This window comes from Engystomops pustulosus, chromosome 6 (genome assembly GCF_040894005.1).
Source record: "Engystomops pustulosus chromosome 6, aEngPut4.maternal, whole genome shotgun sequence".
NCBI classification, from domain to species: Eukaryota; Metazoa; Chordata; class Amphibia; order Anura; family Leptodactylidae; genus Engystomops; species Engystomops pustulosus.
This window is the reverse complement of record NC_092416.1, coordinates 124,592,450-124,605,552: the sequence shown is the minus strand read 5'-3', so window position 1 is coordinate 124,605,552 and position 13,103 is coordinate 124,592,450.

The following is a 13,103-nucleotide window of genomic DNA, read 5'->3' as shown; positions in this document are numbered from 1 at the left end:
CCATCATACCACATGTGTAGGGCACAGTGGTGTCACGCAGTTCTACACCTGGTTTGCCTGGGCGAATGAAGTCACACAGGGGAGGAACTCCTCCACGTCATGCAACAAGAAAACAATCTGTGGCTTTCTCCGCTACAACTGAAAATCGGAACCATGGTGACAGACAATGGGAGGAACATGGTGTCCTCGCTGCACCGAGGAGGGATGGCCCATGTGCCCTGCATGGTGCACGTGTTCAATCTGGTAGTCAACATGTTCCTCAAGTCTTCCACCCATCTTTGAAGAGGCCACGTTATTTGTCAGTCGCCAGGGCTGCTTCTTGGCCTTCCATTCATGCTGCAAAATCTGTCTGGTCAGGGCACTGGAGAATTGAAGACTACATCTCATAGCCACATAAGTCCGATGGGTGCTGAACTGGAGGAGGAGGACTTTGGAGCACAAGCAGAGTCTGGGGAAATCAGTGGTTTTTCCGCTCAGGTGACAAGAGAGGAGGAGCAGGAGCATCCGGAGTAGGTAGAAGACGAGGCAGATGACCCAAATGGCCCGCAGCATGCTGTTTTGCCTAACTAGTGAGAGCCGAATAGTCAAAATCCGGCATAGGGATGAGTTCTCCACCCTCTTGGACCCTCGCTACCGGTCAAAAATGGGTGACTTTTTCAGCTGCCGAGAAGGAGGAACAACTGGTGTTCTATAGAGAAATACTGAAAACACAGTTGGCTGTTGCCTTTGTGCGCCATTGTACATTCTCTGTTAGGTCTGAACAAGGGATTCCTGGCAGTGATCAGCACTGCCAGTGGACAGCACTGGCAGTGGACAGCACTTTACCACCCCAAGTAGAGGATCCGGTGGACAACTGGGCAGCCAAACTTGATGCGTGGCTGCAACTTGCAGAGTTTGCAGTAGAGAAGCTGTCCTGCCCGGTCAGTATTGTGGCATCAGAGCGGGTGTTCAGTGCAGCAGGGGAAATCGTTACCCCAAGGAGAACCCACTTGTCTACACATAATGTTGAGAGACTGACCTTTGTTAAGATGAATCAGGCTTTGATCAGCCAGGATTTCAAATCAACAATGCCTTATGCATCAGATTAGATCAGCCTTGATGGCTGCCCCAAACGTTGAGAAATAAGTCTGGATTCTTACTCCCTGCCTCAGCCGCTATCCTGATGCTGCAACCTGTCTGATGCCACACATCTGCTGCCAGTTGCTCCATCTGCCTCCTACCATCTTTACCAGGGAATGGAATTGTCCATCACCTTCACAATCTGTCACTGTGCCACTCTATGGCTTTCCATGTTGCCACCACCTCCACACTCTATCATTGTGCCACTCTGTGGCCCCCCAGGTGGCTGCCACCTCCACAATTTAATTTTGCCACTCTGTGGCCTCCTGCTGCTACCGCCCCCACCTCTGGGCTCTGTCATTATGCCACTCTGTGGCCTACCATGTTTACGCCACCTACATAATTCGTCAATGTGCCACTCTGCAGCCTACTCATGCTGCTGCCAACTGACCGCTGTCTCCCTGGAACACCCTGTGAACTCTATAATGCTGTTTTCACCCTCCGCCACTCTATGACGTTGCCACTATGTTTAGTTTTCCCCTTCATTTCATCTGTCAGAGGGAATGATTGGAGTGGATACAGAACACAGAGGACATGCAAATATCCCATTTACTGGTCATTTCTGTTTTGAATCCACTTCTGTTTGTTTTTGGCTTTAGCAATATGGATGATGGATTATTGACTGATTGAAAGCGGACACTGATGGATGAAATGAAGGGCAAAATGATCGGTGACGTCAATGCAGAATTACTGCCGACACTGCGGCTGTCATGTGCGTGTCATACTAAAACACAGCATTGTTTGAAGACCAAACCCCGCTCCCTATGCATATTTAAGCATGGCACAACGTTCTACAACACCCTACAGGCTCTCTGCAACCAGGAAATACCTTTTTTAATGTGATTCATCACGATTTGATTCGGAATGAATTGAATTTTTTCAAAAAATTTGTCGAATTGCGTTGAACCGAATTTCAACAAATTCGCTCATCTCTAGTGTTCACTATGTCTGGTCTCTCTGCTGTATGTCTGCATTACACATTAAAGTGCATAATACTGCTCTACTCTCCAGTCCTTCTCCATTCACACAGGATAGCGAGTGCATAATCGTTGGACAACACACAGCAGGGATCACGAGAGGACCGGGTAAGTAAATGTGCCCCTGTGAGTCCAATAAGTAGCAACAATTGTTTTTTTTTTAATATGGCAAAACATTTTACTACTTAGTCAACACGAGCCTTTAGGTTTAAACACATTGGGCAGATTTACTTACCCGGCCCATTTGCGGTCCAGTGGCGCGTTCTCTGCGGTGGATTCGGGTCCGGCCAGGATTTATTAAGGTAGTTCCTCCAACGTCCACCAGGTGGCGCTCCTGCGCTGAAGAGCATCGGAACGCACTGGAATACACCGAGCCGTCTGAGTGAAGGTAAGTGCAATTTTCGCGACACATTTTTTTTTTTATTAAATGCGGTGGTTTTTCCGAATCCGTCAGGTTTTTGTTCAGCCACGCCCCCCCGATTTCCTTCGCGTGCATGCCGGCGCCGATGTGCCACAATCCGATCGCGTGTGCCAAAATCCCGGGGCAATTCAGGGAAAATCGCCGCTAAACGGAAATATTCGGGTAACACGTTGGGAAAACGCGAATCGGGCCCTTAGTAAATGACCCCCATCATCTTTCAGGGAGCAGTTATTCCAGATGTGCTTGAAATGCGCAAACTTGGTATTAAGATCGAACATAAAGTAGGACCTCTTATTAAAGTCCCCCCTCATATTGTGCCTCCTCATCTCCACCCCATACTGGGGATTCCCTCATCTCAAATCATATTGTTACCCCTGATCTATCCCTCATATTGTGGCCCATCATCTCCCCCTTATATTGCTGCCCATTATTTCACTCTCATATTGTGGCCCCTCCCCTCCACTTCATACTGTGACCTCCTCATCTGTGCTTCAGCTTGAGGTCACAAACAGATAGACTTACAGTCTCCTTCAGGATCTGTTGGTTGCCAGCAGAATTTATGGTTCCACTTAACAAAGCACGTCTTCCAGGTCCTGTAGCAGCAAAACAGATTTTACTAAAGGTCTAATGTTCCTTTGCTGAAATGCTGTGTTGCTTCTACCCAGATTTAATGAGACTTATGCCTATCAAATAGTTCAACAGTTTTGTGTCGTCATATATTAGAGTCTTCTCCTTAAATTTTTGGGGATCAAGTTTTCTGGCAAAACTAAGACAAGTTTTTGCTAAGCAGTGATTTTTGTCTTGAAACTCTGCTGTGGATGTTGTTGAGGCATAGCCGGTCATCCCTTGGGTTTAGCACAGTTCCATGTTTTTTTCCTTTTCTCGTCCAGATTTCTCAAAACTGAGGCAAACTGCAGTTTGCCTCACAAATGTACAGGGTGCACCAGATGAATACTGGGGCAAGGTCTTTTTTTTTTTTTTTTTTTAAAAAAAGCTTTATTAATTTTTACATAAATTGTACACATAACACATATATGCATCAATGTTTCCCACATTTCTTGCATATAATAAATACCATGCATAGAAAAATACTCTTGTACATATTAATTTGCATTTCAATCCTAACGTTACATTGCAATCTATACAAGAGTGAACTAGACCCAAATATTGAAATGCAGCCTGTATACAAGCATTAACCTAAAGCATGGAATCTCTAAATAAATATAAGACAATTTTCCTTTTCTCTTCCATCTTCCTTTTTATCTCCCTATCCACTTTCCCTCCCTTACCTCCCCCCGCCCCCCCTGGCAGGAGGAACAAAAAAAAAAAAAATACAATAATAAGTTTTCTTTTTTTTTTTTTTTTTTAACTTTAGAATGATTTCTTGTCAGTGTTAACCTTCCCATATGCTGGTTTGTCTAATTCCATTTGTCCCAAATTCTGGCCCATTTCCTCATAGTACCCCTCTTCTCCGCTTGTATTCTTTCATATTCTTTTTCCTTCAAGGATACATTTATCCACCTCCTAATTGTTATTTTCCTACCACTGTTACTCCCCCATTCCCTTACAATGAGCACTTTCGCCAACATCATCAATTTGAGAATAGTTGCTTTATGGGTTGACCTACTTTCCACGGAGCTACATCTCCCAATAATGGCTATCGAAATAGAAGGAGTAAGGGATAGTTCTAAAATACTATTCACACGCTGAAATACTTCACTCCAAAACTCGTGAATTGCCTGACATGACCAAATTACGTGAGTGAAGTCAGCTCCAACCTTTCCACATTTGAAGCATAAGGACGAATCCCTGATTTTCATCCTGTGCAGATCAGCAGGGGAGTAGTACAGCATATAGAGAATCTTAATCTGTATTATTCGATGGTTTTCATTTATTGATCCTATCTTAGCATTACTATAGATCCCCCCCCCCCCCCATTCCTCCCTCGTTATAACTCCTACCTAGGTCTTTAATTATCTGGTGCACCCTGCACTGCCCGGGAAGTGTGCACCATCTTTTTGTAGGTCCACCTTTAACATACAGTGTGTAACACAATTCTGTCGATTTGCTGTATTAAATGTGTCGCAAATTCCGACTAAGCAGTAACGTCCCCCTTTAGGTGCACATTTTTCCAGTGAAAATTGGGAAACTGATCCCAAAATGGTTTAAGAGGGGAGAGGGGACGTTATTTTTTCACACAGGCTCTGTAGATTTTAATTATCTTTTCCATTAATGATAAAGGCCTTCATTTAACCCCTTATCACCGACACTAGTTTTCAGCTCAATGACCAGACTTGATTTTTCAAGTATGCCCTGTCTCGCGATAATTGGTTAACTTCAGAACGCTTTAACATATCCAGGTGATTTTGAGACTGTTTTCTCGTGACACATTGTACTTCATGTTAGTTGTAAAATTTAAGTGCTAAGTTTTGCGTTTCGTTCTGAAAAAAAGTGAAAATTTTGCAAAAGTTTGTAAAAATTCTTCATTTTCCAAGTTTGAAATGTTCTGCTTTCCAGACAGGAAGTAAAACTACCAAAAAGCTTGATAACCAACACTTCCGGAATGTCTGCTTCATGTTGGGATGATATTTTATGCGTCCTCTCATTTTTCTAGGATGTTATGAGGCGAGAACTTTAGGTGGCATTTTTCTAATTTTCATCAAAATCGCCAAAACTCACATTTTGAGGGACAACTCAGCTTCCAAGTGACTTTGAAAGGCCTAAATAATAGTAAAACCCCATAAATTATAATTATAAAAAGTTCACCCCTCAATGTATGTTAAAACAACTTCTATTAAGTCTATTAACCCTTTAAGTGTTTCACATGGGTTAAAACAATATGCTATCTGCAATTTAGAAACTTTAGATTTTTGGGGGAAAATACATTCATTTAGGCCAAAACTGAAAGTTTCATAATAAATTAAATGATGAAACGCTCTGCAACATTTGATGCCCAATTTCTCCCGATACTGATACCCCATATGTGGTGGTAAACTGCTGTATGGCGGAAAGCCGAGCATAGGATCAAAGCAGCGCCATTCATAGCAGATTTGTATTGTCACATTGTACAAGCAATACATTTTTATTTTGTTTGGTAATGCGAACATATGAGGGCTTATTATTTACGGGATGAGATACAATGGGGCAGATTTATCAAGCTGTCTGAAAGTCAGAATATTTCTAGTTGCCCATGGCAACCAATCACAGCTCAGCTTTCATTTAACCAGTGCTCATGAATATTTTAAAGGGGAGCTGTGATTGGTTGCCATGGGCAACTAGAAATATTCTGACTTTCAGACAGCTTGATAAATCTGCCCCAATGTATAGTTAATTCATTTTGGGGGTCTATAGTTTATTCATGATATTTTATTAACTATTTCAAGGGGGACACAAACAAAATCATCCATTTTTTACATTTTCTACTTCTTGGCTTGAAGAAGCGTTCATCCGTTCGCTTGTTCAAGCCTTTACACTGCAATACACTTGCATTGCAGTGTACAGTGTAAGTAATGTTCAGTAACATACAGCCGGGTCGCGCCAGGAGGCGGAACCCAGCGGGGAGAGAAGCCCACCCGAGGCTGAGGCAAGAGGGATCGGATCCCCCAGTAAGCACACCGGGGGGATTCCGATCCATGGTGGGGACACTTACACGTTAAACACCCGGGTCTGGGCTGTGATGTCACAGCCCGACACCGGCACTATACTGACCGGATGTCCTGACATCATCTTCTTTCTACGGCGACGCGTCAGAAGAAGTACCCTTAATGACCACCGTAAAAAGCTGATAGGGCGATCATTAAGGGGTTAAAAAGCGCATTTTGTGTTTGTTTACTATTTACAATTTTTGGTGATCATGTAAAGGGAATCTGTCTTCATATTTATGTTATGTAGGACTATACCACCCATACCATACTGTCTTTTTGTCCAGCTGCTTCTTCCATGCCAAAACTTCAATTGTGAGATATATAAATTTCAGGGCTCTGTATCCACATCTTACTGGATCTGTGGGGGGGAGGATCAGAGCAGGTTTTGAGATTTGTGTAGCTGGACTCCTGAGGTTGATCAGAGCCAGCATGGCATAAATACTTAAACTCTTCAGGATCCTTCAGGCCCCATTGCATATGGAGAGGTCTCTCCATAGACCACTTAACCCCCTCCTATATTTATGTCAGCCAGTCACGACAGGGTAAAAAGGGCTTAGATGCTTTCTTACTACAAAATAACATTGATGTATATGTAAATTTATAGAATTCATTGCCTCCACATCCCTTACTGTCTGCCTTGTTCCTTGCCTTCCTTAGTTAAAACTGATGTACTGTGCTAATTTTGTATTACTGGGGGTTATTGGGGAGAATGTCCGTGATGCAGTAATAGAACGCGTCCTTTCCCTGTGTTTCTTACAGAATATGGTGTGTGCATATTTTCTATGAACCGCACGGCTCTTTATTCAGACATAACTATACTTTGCACTGCTAAAATGCACTTTTTAGACATGCATTGTTGTTTTTTGGTAAGGGGTTAATGTTGTATGACCATGCCCTTCACCACAGTATAATTTTCACTGAGCCATCTTGTTACAAAGTGTCATTATCGGGTGCTATAGTCACAATTCTGCATCTTTCACTACATTTTATTCAATATGCTTTATTGATCAAGTCTAGAATAAAAGAACGTATCAGCCACTACACTGGGACCACTTACAGCTTTACTGAACTAAGCTCTACCTATAGATCCAGTGTAATGCCAGTAAGGCTCCTACATTTCACTTATCATTAACAGCACATCAGACTGTTGCCATCGTAACTAACAAACATTTCATTTACTGACTTGTCTTATTCTTTGATGTTTATGCTTTGATGGTACCAAGGATACACATTTTTTCTTTTGTAAGACTGCCCTCTTGTGGACAGTCTTTATTCCTACAACTCCCTTAACTGTGTTGTAAGCAGTACACATACAATAGGGCACATATACTAAGGGCTGTGCATCAGTTTTCTGTCGGACTTCGCACATTTTTTAGGTGCAAACTGCTTGCACATTTATTGAAGAAGTTTTTGCGTTACTTATGTGACGCTCACAAGCCTTTTGTTTCGCACCTGCTCTATACTTCATGCAACACGAATTTGCACTGTTTTTACTAAACAAAAATAGGTTAACCTAATTTTTACAGTCTATGCTTTATGTTATCAATTTTATCAAGTGAGTCTTTGCATGTTTTTTGGGGGTTTTTTGTTAAGTCTCATAACCATTATGTCCCTTCATGTCTTAATAAATTTGGTAGTGGTTTTTCTCCTATTTCTGCGGCATAGGGTGACAGGAGTCATTTTGCTCCTAAACTACAATTTCTGCCAAATTGCAAATCATGAATATAGTTCAGCTTTGTGAAAACCAGTCTATACAAATAATGAACTTAGAACAGGCAGGGTTTAAAGTGTTAAAGTGACTTTGCACTGTCTTATGTTCATTGGACCCAATGGAAAGTCGCAAAACAGCATTTGTACCACAACTGTTCCATAACAACGCCAAACATAGACCAGTGTTTTTATCCTGTGAATTCTTCACCTATGTCACTACCTCTTGCTCTGTAATGACTGCCGCTAGGTCTTATTTTCAGAGGAGGCCTTATACACTCACCGGCCACTTTATTAGGTACACCTGTCCAACTGCTTGTTAACACTTAATTTCTAATCAGCCAATCACATGGCGGCAACTCAGTGCATTTAGGCATGCGGACATGGTCAAGACAATCTCCTGCAGTTCAAACCGAGCATCAGTATGGGGAAGAAAGGTGATTTGAGTGCCTTTGAACGTGGCATGGTTGTTGGTGCCAGAAGGGCTGGTCTGAGTATTTCAGAAACTACTGATCTACTGGGATTTTCACGCACAACCATCTCTATGGTTTACAGAGAATGGTCCGAATAAGAAAAAACATCCAGTGAGCGGCAGTTCTGTGGGCGGAAATGCCTTGTTGATGCCAGAGGTCAGAGGAGAATGGGCAGACTGGTTCGAGCTGATAGAAAGGCAACAGTGACTCAAATCGCCACCCGTTACAACCAAGATAGGCAGAAGAGCATCTCTGAACGCACAGTACGTCGAACTTTGAGGCAGATGGGCTACAGCAGCAGAAGACCACACCGGGTGCCACTCCTTTCAGCTAAGAACAGGAAAATGAGGCTACAATTTGCACAAGCTCATCGAAATTGGACAGTAGAAGATTGGAAAAACGTTGCCTGGTCTGATGAGTCTCGATTTCTGCTGCGACATTCGGATGGTAGGGTCAGAATTTGGCATCAACAACATGAAAGCATGGATCCATCCTGCCTTGTATCAACGGTTCAGGCTGGTGGTGGTGGTGTCATGGTATGGGGAATATTTTCTTGGCACTCTTTGGGCCCATTGGTACCAATTGAGCATTGTTGCAATGCCACAGCCTACCTGAGTATTGTTGCTGACCATGTCCATCCCTTTATGACCACAATGTACCCAACATCTGATGGCTACTTTCACCAGGATAATGCGCCATGTCATAAAGCTGGAATCATCTCAGACTGGTTTCTTGAACATGACAATGAGTTCACTGTACTCAAAAGGCCTCCACAGTCACCAGATCTCAATCCAATAGAGCATCTTTGGGATGTGGTGGAACGGGAGATTCGCATCATGGATGTGCAGCCGACAAATCTGCGGCAACTGTGTGATGCCATCATGTCAATATGGACCAAAATCTCTGAGGAATGCTTCCAGCACCTTGTTGAATCTATGCCACGAAGAATTGAGGCAGTTCTGAAGGCAAAAGGGGGTCCAACCCGTTACTAGCATGGTGGTACCTAATAAAGTGGCCGTTGAGTGTACTTCTAAGGAAAATTGTACTAAAGTATATACTCGAGTATAAGCCAAGACAAAAAATACTCGAGTAAATAAAAAAACTGTGTACTTACCTTCCGATGCCCCTCTGCAGATCCTCTTCCTACAGGGATTGTGACGTCAGGCGTTCGCTGACATTCTACTATGTGCGCCAGCGCACACTATGATGTCAGCGAGCAGCTGACGTCACGATGTCTGCGGCAGACGGCGCAGGAACACAGAGCCAATGCCGCAGCATCACTGTATAGAAGAGGACCTGCAGGGGGGCGCCGGAAGCTGAGTTTGCTTTTTTCCCATAGGTATTATATTGGGGGCAGGGGCTGGCAAGCAATATACTACAGGGGCTGGCAGGCTATATACTATATATAGCAAACCAAGTCAGCAAAAAACGGATAGTCCACCTTCTTTAGGCCCGATGCCTAGTGTGTACTGGAGCTGAGCTTTCATCATCTGAATTTGTTGGATCAATTGCTACAATAGGCTACATTCACAGTGCTGCATGTGGGATGTATATACGGCCGACGTATATATGACCAATGTGCGTCCCCCATAGATGGCAATGGGCGCACAGCGCCCTACGGGAGAGGTACAGTGCAGCACACATGCGGCACCATACAGCTCCGTACCCCGTGAAAAAATACCCCTCACCATATATCCCTATGGAGAGGGGCAATGGTGAGCAGCGCCACCATGGCAGTGTGAATCCAGCCTTTCACTGTGAGCTCTGCTACACCTCACAGACATGTGCCTGCCCTCCCTTCCCCTGGGTCACTTATCCCCTTATAGTTTGCAGCCTCCCTTTCTGCTCAACATCTCCTGGCAGGATGTGATCAGTGATTGTCTCTGAACTCCAAGCAGGGGGCGTGGCTACAGCCATCTGCACAATGTCATCCAAGATGGCGGCCCGACCCTAAGGACGCTGTCCCACGTTGCATTTGCAAACGCAAACAAAGCCGCGCCCACTGGGGCTTGCCGCGGCCCGATCGCATCGGCGTATCTATGGAAACGCCTGTGATCGGGAACGAACCGCAGGTGTTTTGCGTTAATTTAATGCAAAACACTGGCGCCTCGTTCCCGATCACATAGAAACGCCGATGCGATCAGGCCACGGCCCGCCCCCGTGGGCTCGGCTTTGTCTGTGTTTGCAAACGCAACGTGGGACAGCGCCCTAAGTAAGAAGTTATAGGGTCGTGTCTAGGGGCAACACAAAATTTCATTTTCCAGCTCACCAGCCTCCTGAAATAGATCTCCTCAAGCACGGTTTACCCCACTGCAAGGGCATAGCAGCATTGAGAAAAAGAATCCAAATCCAGCTCGTGGAAATCTTTAAAATTTTTCTTTATTTGCACTTATACAATATCCAGGTATGCAATGAATTCAATCGTCAATTTCTAGCAATTTGACTGCTCTTAATCATGACTCCTGTGTGAGTGCTTTCAACTCCATTTTTGTGAACCAAACCGGGATGGGAAACACCCACATCATGGAAACACCCACCATCACATTGCATCACATAATATAGATAAGTAACACATAACATTTAAAAAAAATATATATATATATACAAAATGGGGCATATTTACTTAGCCGTCTCGTCACGATCCCCGCCGTGTGTTATCCGTGGAGGATTCGGGTCTGCTGCGATTCACTAAGATCGTGCGTCCAATTTCCTGCATCTGTTGCTTCCCCCGCTGAGGTCCCCTTCTTCTTCCTGTTGCATGTGAGTTCTGATCTTGCGACACAATTTGCTTTTTAAATTCCGCGGTTTGTCTGAACCAGTCGGGTTGTCCGTCATCCACGCCCCCTCGATTTGTGTCGCATGCAAGCCAGCGCTGATGCGCCACAATCCAATCGTGTGCGCCAAAAAACATGGAGCAATTCAGGGGAAAACGGAAAAGAATTGCGAAACCGGACGAAAATTTGGCGTTCGGACTCTTAGTAAATGTGCCCCAATGTGTCTGTTAAAAACAGAGCTTAGGTATACTCGGCGTTTTATCATTAAACAGATCCGGTGGATAACATCCACACCTGATGAGTGTGGATTGCTCTCTAGGAATAGTCGTGTGACATAGCTTATTGTATGACAACAGCTTCACCTGGTGGTTAAAGGTCAGAGCACGCTACATGAAATGCTTCTGATAGAATAATGACAGAATGAAAAACATCCTGTCTACATTTACTTTCTAAGAATGTCAGAAACAATGAAGCATATACTAATAGCACAGGAATCTCCTGTAATAGGATTACTAGGGGCAACTGAAATTGTGTACAGCAGGACTGAGAATGAGACAGGTTGGACTTATATCTGTGAAATTCTATATTTTTGTTAATAACTGTGAATTAGAGAATGTGTTATTTTGTTATCCTGAGTACATATAAGAAACTTGTCTTTGTGGGAATACCTCTTTAAGTTGAATTGTATGAAACTCGGAACAGGTATATTTTATCATTGTAACTGCAGACCAAAAAAAATTTGTTGCAGTCACAATTGGATTTTCAAAATTTTGTGCTGTCATGGGAACAAGGATTATTAATAAAACTTCATTACTGACAATTTACAGCTAATCATTGCAGACTAAAGAGATCTTAACAATGGGTCACAGTGGGAAGAGTTCCGTCTGTAACTAGGAGTCGTCACTAAGTCGGGGGCCACCTGTATTATACGTATAATAATGAGGGATGGAACTATATACTATAAGGAATACACTCATTAATCAATGCTCATTCATTTATTAAACAAGTAAACCTGAAATATCACATGGCCATAAATATTCAAACCCTTTGCTCAGTATTGAGTAGAAGAACCTTTTGAGCTTGTACAGCTTTGAGTCTTCCTGGGAATAATGCAACAAGTTTTTCACATCTGGATTTGGGGATCCTCTGTCATTCCTCCTTGCAGATCCTCTCCAGTTCACTCAGGTTGGATAGTGAACGTTGCTGGACAGCCAAAAACGCAGTCATAGCATGATACTGCCACCATCATTTTTTACTGTTAGGATTGTGCAACACCCCTGCCAATGCATAGGCAGGCTGGTAGTTGCAAATAGCACCCTCTCAAGGTCAGGAGCTGTTAGGGGAAGTCAGGAACCCTCTAGGAAGGTTCTGGAACCTGAATATTATGTAATTGCAGCTGTAGATACAGCCTGGCAACAGTTAACTGGTGTATGTAATCATCCAATGACCTGTCTGTGATGTCCGCTGGAATGTGATTGGAAAGGTGCTACCACCTGACCAGGGGGAGTATAAAAACCCCTGCTGAGTGGAAGCACCTGGTCTGTTCTGGTCTGTTCTTCAGTGAGTGTGAGCAGCACACCTTCGGTGCTGCCACACCACTAATCCCAGGAACTACTGGTGCCTCAGGCCTACTGCCTGGCATACAGGACAACTTGGACTCGGTTCCCCCTGAACCAGCCCAGCCTACATCTACTATTAGGCTGTCCACCTTTCCTCCGGACCAACTCTTCATGACCACTCCAACATCCAAGATCAATTTCATTGTGTTTGGTCATTGCCTGCTGTTCAGTAAAGAACTGTAGGTTGATTTGTACAACATTGCCTCCATCTGATCCCTGGATACAGCTGCTTACCACCAGGGGCTTCCCCATCCATCACCCAAGGTCTCATCCTACAGACACTCAGGGGTCGCCCCAGTGAGAAACCATTGTATCAGCCTTTCCCTCCATATTTATTGCACACGCCACCTGCTGGAGATCTGTCAGGCT